This window comes from Lissotriton vulgaris, chromosome 4_1 (assembly GCF_964263255.1).
Source record: "Lissotriton vulgaris chromosome 4_1, aLisVul1.2, whole genome shotgun sequence".
Classification (NCBI taxonomy): Eukaryota; Metazoa; Chordata; class Amphibia; order Caudata; family Salamandridae; genus Lissotriton; species Lissotriton vulgaris.
Genome location: NC_141691.1, coordinates 750424439 through 750432838, shown reverse-complemented (window position 1 = coordinate 750432838; position 8400 = coordinate 750424439).

Here is an 8400-nt window from a genome sequence, read left to right as displayed (position 1 = left end):
GGATGGATGAGTGAAAGGATGAATGGTTGGATCTATGAGTGAAAGGGTAAACGGATGAGTGGATTGATGGGTTGAAAGGTGGATGGATGAGTAAAAGTATGGATGGCTCAGTGAAAGGGTAGATGGATGTGTGATAGGGTGGATGGATGAGCGAAAGCATGGATGATTGAAAGGAAGTTTGGATGGATGGAAGGGGTGGATAAGTAAAAGGATGGATGACTGAATGAATGAAAGGCTGGATGGATGGATGGATGAGTTGATGGATAGGTTTGAAGATGAATGGATAGGTTTGGATATGGGTGGGCAGGCAGATGGATGGACGGAATGGTGACAGACTGAATGATGGATGAAAGATTGATGGATGACAGAATGCGAAAATGAAATGGTAAATATCAGCTAGTGGGTGGAAGGATGAAGGGATAGATGCTTTGATGGAACTGACAAGGAAGCTCTTCTGAGGATGGTTGCGATTACTTGCTTTGCTTCCTTGGTGCCAAAAGAGCTTTGGTTTAAAGTGTGGGGGTTGTAATTTACTGGCTACTCCCTTGCCCCACATTGTGTGCCACTAATAGCCCAGCACAGCACTGAATGCACAGGCCAGAACCCTGTTCTATTTTCGACGGTTTGGGAAGCATCAGTATTTCTCCCTGCCCCACGCCTGTGCATTTGGTACATTCCCCGCGTCGTCATCCTGTGTGTCTATATAAATAGTGCCCGTCCGCGAAAGCAGTTGCGAGCGCATTGTGTCAAGAATAAAAACGTTTTCTTCTCTGTAATTTATACAAAGCGGCCTGCACGGAGGGGGCGGCCCCGACACCTTGTACCCCAGTGCAGCGGAGGGAGGGCTGTCTTAGGACCTGGCACGTATGTTTTTTTATATTTGCTTTTTAACAAATTAGGTACTGCCACCACAATGTACTGCTCTGCAAGGGGGGAGAGTTGTTTTAAATATATTTGAACGTTGTCCCTGCTCATAGTTTGTGCAATAAGAGTGTAAATGGCTGTGCCCAGCTTCATCTCATTAGGCAGGCATATGCCACTTGTATTTTAAATTGTTTGTTTTTTGCAGTCAGACTTAGATGAGCAGATTTGACATGTCATGTCTAGTGTAACCTAAACCGATCCATTTCCAGTTAATTTCCATTGCCATTAATTGCTTTTGTGTTTAAGTTACTGGTTATTTATTGCTCGCAACCATGCCACTTTGAGGTCTTTCAGTACCTATGCCAAGGAACTTCTGTGAAAAATGTACAGTTAGGGACCTGCCAATGAAGAACTGCATGGCATGGGGCCAGATGGCAGCCATGTACCTCCCTGTTCAGTGCTATGATCCTCACTTACTGTTAGTTTACACTTGGCTGCAAAGTACATACTTCATCGAATCCAGGACGTGCTTAGGGTGGTTTACTCAACTTACATTAGCCGTAATGACTCGATTGAAAGCACGTTGCCTCTCAACCTCATTCCCACGTATATCGTGAGCACTGGAAAGCGGGAGTGCGGAATGTATTTTATGTTCTTTAGTGGCCTCTTGCGGCCGACGCTAGTATGACGTTATATACATATTTTATTTTATCTGCACCGAGAGAAGTGAAATTAATACATGGGAAAAAGAAATAAAACACGTGTCCGAATACGGTAAGGGTGAATTCAAACCCTAGAATGAAAACAAATCTTAAATTATACATTCACGAGCATTTGCAAAAACAATAGTTCTGGCTTTATAAAAACTGGCGCAATTATCAATTTTTTCGTATTATGTAAAATGTAATGCAGTGTTTTTTTTTTTATTACATTTTGGCATCTGTGGATCTCCAGTTAATTTTTACTGGAATCCGGGGACTCCACTGTATTATTATTGGAATCTGGGACCCCCCTACTGAGTCATCACTGGAAGTTGGTGACCCAGCCAAAGCATTTTCGATGATTTGAACCAGAAAACCATACACAAAAATTCAGAAATAAGCATTCATCAAACAAATAAAAAAATGATGAAATATTGAAATTTACCCCAAAAAATGTTATTTTAATGGTCATGTTGGAGCTTTTCTAAATTGATTGAGGCCACTCATTTTCGATACTAACACCCACATGCATCATTGTTACATTTTGCGATTTCTTAATTGCGAAAATTAAGGAATCGCAATTAAGAAATCGCAAAATGCTATGCATTAAGAAATCGCAATATTTTTTGCGATTCCTTAATTTTCCTTAATTCACAATTTGCGAATCGCAATTAAGGAATCCCTTCCCATTGATTCCTATGGGCCTAGAGGCCCATAGGAATGAATGGGAAGCCATTCTCATTTTGCGATTTGCAATTAAGGAATCGCAAAATGAGAATGCTATTTCAAGGGTGCAGGGGGGGGTCCCAAGGACCCCCCCTGCACCCCTGAAATTTAGCTTTAAGAACATTTTTCACACACACATGCCCCAAGGGTATGTGTGTGTGTAAAATGAAACTTTCAAAAATGCCCTTTTGTGCATTTTGAAAGTTTTAGCAAATTACCATGAAGTTCAACTTCATGGTAATTTACCTCTTCCTATTTGCGAATTCGCAAAAAAAAATTCATGCATTGCATTTAAGAAATAACAAATTGCGATTTCTTAAATGCAATTGCAATTTAAGAAATCGCAACATAATTGCGATTCCTTAAATTGCAAAAAAATAAAAAACATGATGCATCCCAAAAAAGGAAATTGCATTCACAAACGGCCGAATTTTGCGATTCGCACCGTTTGCAAATGCAATTTACCTTGATGCATGTAGGCATATATTCCGTTTCAATGCACTTACACTTCTCCCACAAATCAATCTGAGGATACTACCTTAGATTTTAGCCTCCTATTTCAAATCCCTTTACATTTACACAACGATTTAAAATGTTCTATTTTACATTTTGTTCTTTACATCTATAGACTTTATTAATATATTAATATTATTTAATTTTCAAAGCAGATGCGTACCCCTTTAGCACTCTTTGTGGACTCCCCGTGGTCCGCAGACCATGGTTTAAGAACCACTGATTTATTGCAAACAAAAGTTTAAAAAAAAAAGATAAATGATGTCCACCTAAACGTGGCGATAAGCATTTTAAATTAAAAAACACTTACAATTCTTAGAACAGGTATACAAACCCTTTGTAGTTTGTAAAGATTGACTAATGCAACTCTTGGGTCGAAACAGTGGGCCAACAATAGCATCAGCTGGCAGACCCAAGGCTTCTGGTCAGTTGATAACAGACAGTTTTGCAAGGTAGTTCACTGAAACAAATTCGCTCATTATGAGAGGCCAAATAAATTCCAGTATGTGTGGTAAGAGGCAAGCGCCATGAATAAAAATAAAAAGATATTCTGTGCTACAAACTGCAGGGGTGGGGGGGGGTTACAGTGATTGAGGCATGTTGTTAACCACATATCTGCATGTCTCTTCTAGGGATGAGCATCCTGTTTAAGATGACAACTCGTTCTAAGATCCTTTACACAGTACAAAGTACACCTTTCTGGATCCCTAGGGAATCCTTTAAACAAACAATGAGACTGCGCTGCTTTCTCTGGGACCCGGGTTGCCCAGGAAGTCATTGGAAGATCTATGCAGGTCCACCTACGATGGAGAAATAGGATATCCATACATCAGAAATGATTATTGGGCATCACAGTTAGTGGAAGAGAACTGAGGTGACCTTTCTCCCGCCCAATGACCCATCTCTGCGGCTTGATAAATCTTCCATAGGTAAGAAGGCATGCCTCCATTTCCTGTACTGGGGAAAGGTACTAGCTCTACACTCTCAGACGCCAAGTATACTGTAGTGTGACTGTAGAAAGCAGCCTCCTCGATGTAGGGGACAGGCCACAAGCAAAACATCTCTCATATTGAGAGACTTTAATACCATGGATGAGTTCAAAAAGTGAGATCTAAAGGGGATATATAAACCTAACGATTTATTCGGGTCGACGGAAATGAAATCTCCGAGCAACTACAGACCATGGCGCTGTCTGAGGGCTTCTGGGGTCCGGGAGTGCTTGCAGTTCAGGTGCTCTATTACGAAATTTGTTGCAACAAAGATGAGTCTTTTAAAATGCTTCCTATAGGAAAATAGTGCTCTAGCAGACCTATAAGAAAAGAGTCCATTGCAACAATAAACAAACCACTGATGAAGCATGACCTGATTGCTGACATGTTAGTGTTAAATGGGGTGAGGTGTGGCACAGCGGCCAGAGTTGCCGACTCGGGAGTTGGGGACCCGGGCCCGAGCCTCGGTGTCAGTGCAACATCCTGTGAGTCTGGCCAATTCACCCACTCTCCCCATGGACAGCGCCTGGAAACCCCTACGGGTGATAAACTGCGCTACATAAATCTACAAACTAAATGGGGCATGGAGGGCGGTGACTGGAAAATGGCACATCTGCATACCAGGGTTGTAAAAACGCACTAGCTTTAGACTGGTCCAGAAAATGGCACTGAATAAGACACACTCCACTCGAGTCTTACTGCTGTTTATCTATTTGATACCCACTGCAGAGTATCACAGGCAAAGCCACTAGAATTATGCTGCATTTTCCATATAAGTAAGTATGTGCCACATAATCCACCATCTGCGGCATAATGTGCAGATTTAACAAAATGCACGTTTCTAGCTGAAATGGATCAAAAGCTACTAAAACTAAGCAACATGTGTTGCAGCGAAGTGAGAGGACCTCTGCAAAGGTTGATTTGTCACCTTCCAGCAGCTTAATGCTGTAGTTGAGTGTTTACGTGGTAGTAATAATATTAATCATTTGCTAAAACGGAGTAAATACGGGTAAACATTGCAAACTAGTGAAAAAATACTGCCCAAAAAGATGTCACGTAAAGCGGCATAATTTGCCTTTTCTTGCCGCATGTTAGTCAACTCTACCACATAATTTGGTCCTCTCTTGCTGCGTGATTCCGGTGATCCTATTCATAAGGTTTCGTGAAGAGCGCACTGATGGATACTACCTGGAACTGCCCTAGAATCGTCGTGTACACTCAGGGAGGGAGAGGGGGGGGGGGGGGGGTGAGTTCTCTTCAAGGCTCTGGGATCTGTAAGGAGGTAGAACTAGGAAACTTGCGGGAAGCAGGAGGGAGAGGCGAGCTCTGCCCCAGGACCTCCCAACGAGTCACGCATCGAAACATCTCTTTATCAGATTCGTCCAATTCTGCTGATCTTCGAGACTACTTTCAATGCGCATGCGTAAAGGCATGACCCCCAGTTGTCACTTTCTGCCTGGCTAATGCATGGAAGAGATTATGTTAATGTTCTGTGACGTCTGAGCATACCAAAGGGGAGGCCGCGTGGCATTAGAGTAACACTTGTTCCTGTTTAAATGGGATTTGAAGTTGTTATTACAAGCCGTGATGATTAGAAACGGGTGTTACATCTGCACCACCCACCGCACTATGCAAGCCGACACCACGAGCAGCAATATATTGAAAATGCCAGTAATTATGTAATTTTTACCTCCTGGTGGCATGCGCGTGCGAAGGCCAGTATTTTGTCAAATGGGTTTTGTGTACGGGAGAATAAAATACAGCAATTAAACTTCATGCAGAGCAGAAGGAGGAAAATAAATATAATTTAAATTTGGCGGCCGAGTCTTGCCAATGGATGTTAAAATCCTTGGAGAAAGACAGATCATGGGAAGCAAGGATGCGTGTTATGACACTCAAGTAGTGCACTTTCAACAATAATATCTTGATTTTTTCTATTGTGATGTTGCTGGTTTTATCCTGAAGATAATTAACATGATGTTTGCTGTTGTCCGACTGAATCATGTTCGTCTTATGAACTTCAATGGGATAATAATGATGTATTGGTGTATATGGTGCTTAATTATGCGGCGTTTGCTGATGCAAAGGACGTTTTTTAACAGCTATTACCCTTACCGTTTTATGGTACTCAGTGTATCAACCTGATAAGGATGAAAGGCTGGGTCTGCCCTTCCAGAATGAAAACTTGACAATTACAAGCTTCACACATGGTTCTGCAGTGAATGGTTATCCTTCGTCAGTATCCCCATCATGCTTCCACGTAGAGCGTCACTCTTCTGATAACCAGTGCGTCGCTTTGTCAGCCACAGTAAAATCACACTGAGCAGACCAAAGAATGCGCACCAACCCAAAGGTGCTTTTAGGTCTTGCTATAGACAGCTTTAGTTGTCTAGGAGCAGGAAACCTCATGTTACCAGTACTACAGAGCTAGTGGGCATGGGGTCACCCCATCAGCCATTGGCTCTGATGTGTTTTTGATGGTTTGCTATTTCATGGCTGGATTGTCCATGATTCCCATGGCATCATCTAGAAGCTTCAATTGTCCCATTAGTGTTCCCATTAGGGTTTAGTGATGGGATATCAAGAAGCAGTCCTACATACCTCTGTTGGCCGGTCTCTGACTGCTCAGCTAATTCCCTTCTAAAATGAAACAATCAGGAAAATGTGCTGTTTCAGATGTAGAAGATTGTTTGCTTCTATATGAAAATGCTTGGTTTGATATATAAATGTTAGGGCGACTCCTTCCAGCCCTAACTTTCATATGTAATACCAAGCATTTAGAATGCACTTAGGAGGTTTGATAATAACTATTACCATCAGAGCCCGGCACTAGCATATGTATTTTGTACATAGAAAACAAGCAACGTAGTAGAATTCTGAAAGTGGACATGCAAAATTCTGATAGAACCACACCATCTCCTGGGGAGCAGGCCTGTTGAATAAAAGCACAGTCAACTGTTTTTTTACCATTGTTTCAGTTCACTTCAAACAAATGGCATTGAAGGGTACTGATACCACTCATAGTCCTCTGGAATCCTGAGATTGAAAGGGCAGTAGTGGACACCTGCGGGACCTCGTGTAGGTGTCCACCGTCTTGCAGGGTGATTGCCTGACTCCATAGACCTTCAGTGACAAACTAAGGTGCCACAGTCACCAGCAGGGACATCGTAAGGATTTTTGGGGTCCTTGGCCAAACGTATTTTGGGGCCCTGTTCGGAATAGCTTTAAATTTATGATCCGATTTCAGCTCTTTCATGCCCTCTTTGGCCAGGTCACTGACAGTGCACAGACACACACTCGTCCAAATTCTAAATGTGTTTACATCTAATATTAGGCGATAGTGACATGTTTATTCAATATTGCAACATAGCAGCCGCTCACAAATATCACTGCAAATGATCTCTGTGACACCTCCCATTTCTCATATGTAAGATCCTGTTTTGATTGTTTTTTTATGGATGTTGCATGAAACATAAATACAATATTTCTCTACAAAATGTCTGTAATAGATTCTCACAAATCACTCACATTAAAAATAAATTAAAGTGTAACGGTATTTAAAACAATCTGTTTCAGAAATATTCAAGGTCATTAGGCAAGACTAGAGATGTCTCTAACAAGGATGGCCCTGAAAGTTGCCAATGCCTTAAAACGTCGCTGGTCACCAGAGGCCTCCAGCAACAACCAAAGTTACTGCAGCTTGCTACACAAAGGTTTTGTAGGGCCCTCTAGTAACATCCCCAGGCACTGCAGCCTACTAGAGAGTAGACTCTTGTCTGACTGGAGTCACTTTTGGTAATGGCTCTGCAGCCTGCATTAGGAATGAGCAGATTGCAGGTTGTCAAAACACTGAATGCATGCAAATACTACAATCTACTAAGGGTTTTTTGAAATCTTGTATCTTTGGCAGGTGTAGATTACAAATACAGCAACAGGAGGGACTGAGCTTGCTCGTCCGAAAAGCTGATATGTCGGGCTTGCATTTTCATTTTCAAGCTAGACCTACTAGCTTTGAGATTGCTTGTACCTTTCACAGGAGTGTGAGAGGGGTGGGTGGAATAGGTGTGCATATCTGTTTATAGGGGGGTCAGTGCGCCTTTTAATCTTTCCAATCCATACTAATATTATAAAGAGAGAGCTCAAAACTTTGAGGCGGGTAATCTCAGGAACCACAGCACCAATCACAACTTCCAATACAGCATTGGAAAGGGCAGTTGCAGCAGAAGGACATAGGCTATACAGATGCTCACCATATACATTTGAAAGGTAAAAGAACCTTACCAGCAAAGTAGTCCCTTGTGGGCGTGGGCGTGGGCGGGGCGCGGCATGACAACAAAAAAAAGTGTTCCTTAAACGTATGCGTTGTGCTGGGGGCGTGAACAAAGCCAATGGGCAAAGCAATTGCGCGGCACCAAGGGGTGTGGCCAATGGGCGCAACAAACGGCAACAATCTCACGGCACACCCCCCCCAAAAAAACATGCCTTGAGGGCGTGTGGAAAACAAACGTGTGCGTTGGGCCCCGGGCGTGGCCAAGGCCAATGGGTATGGCAATTGCACGGGAGCAAGGGGCGTGGCCGATGGGCGCGGCGAATGCCGGGGCTTAGGC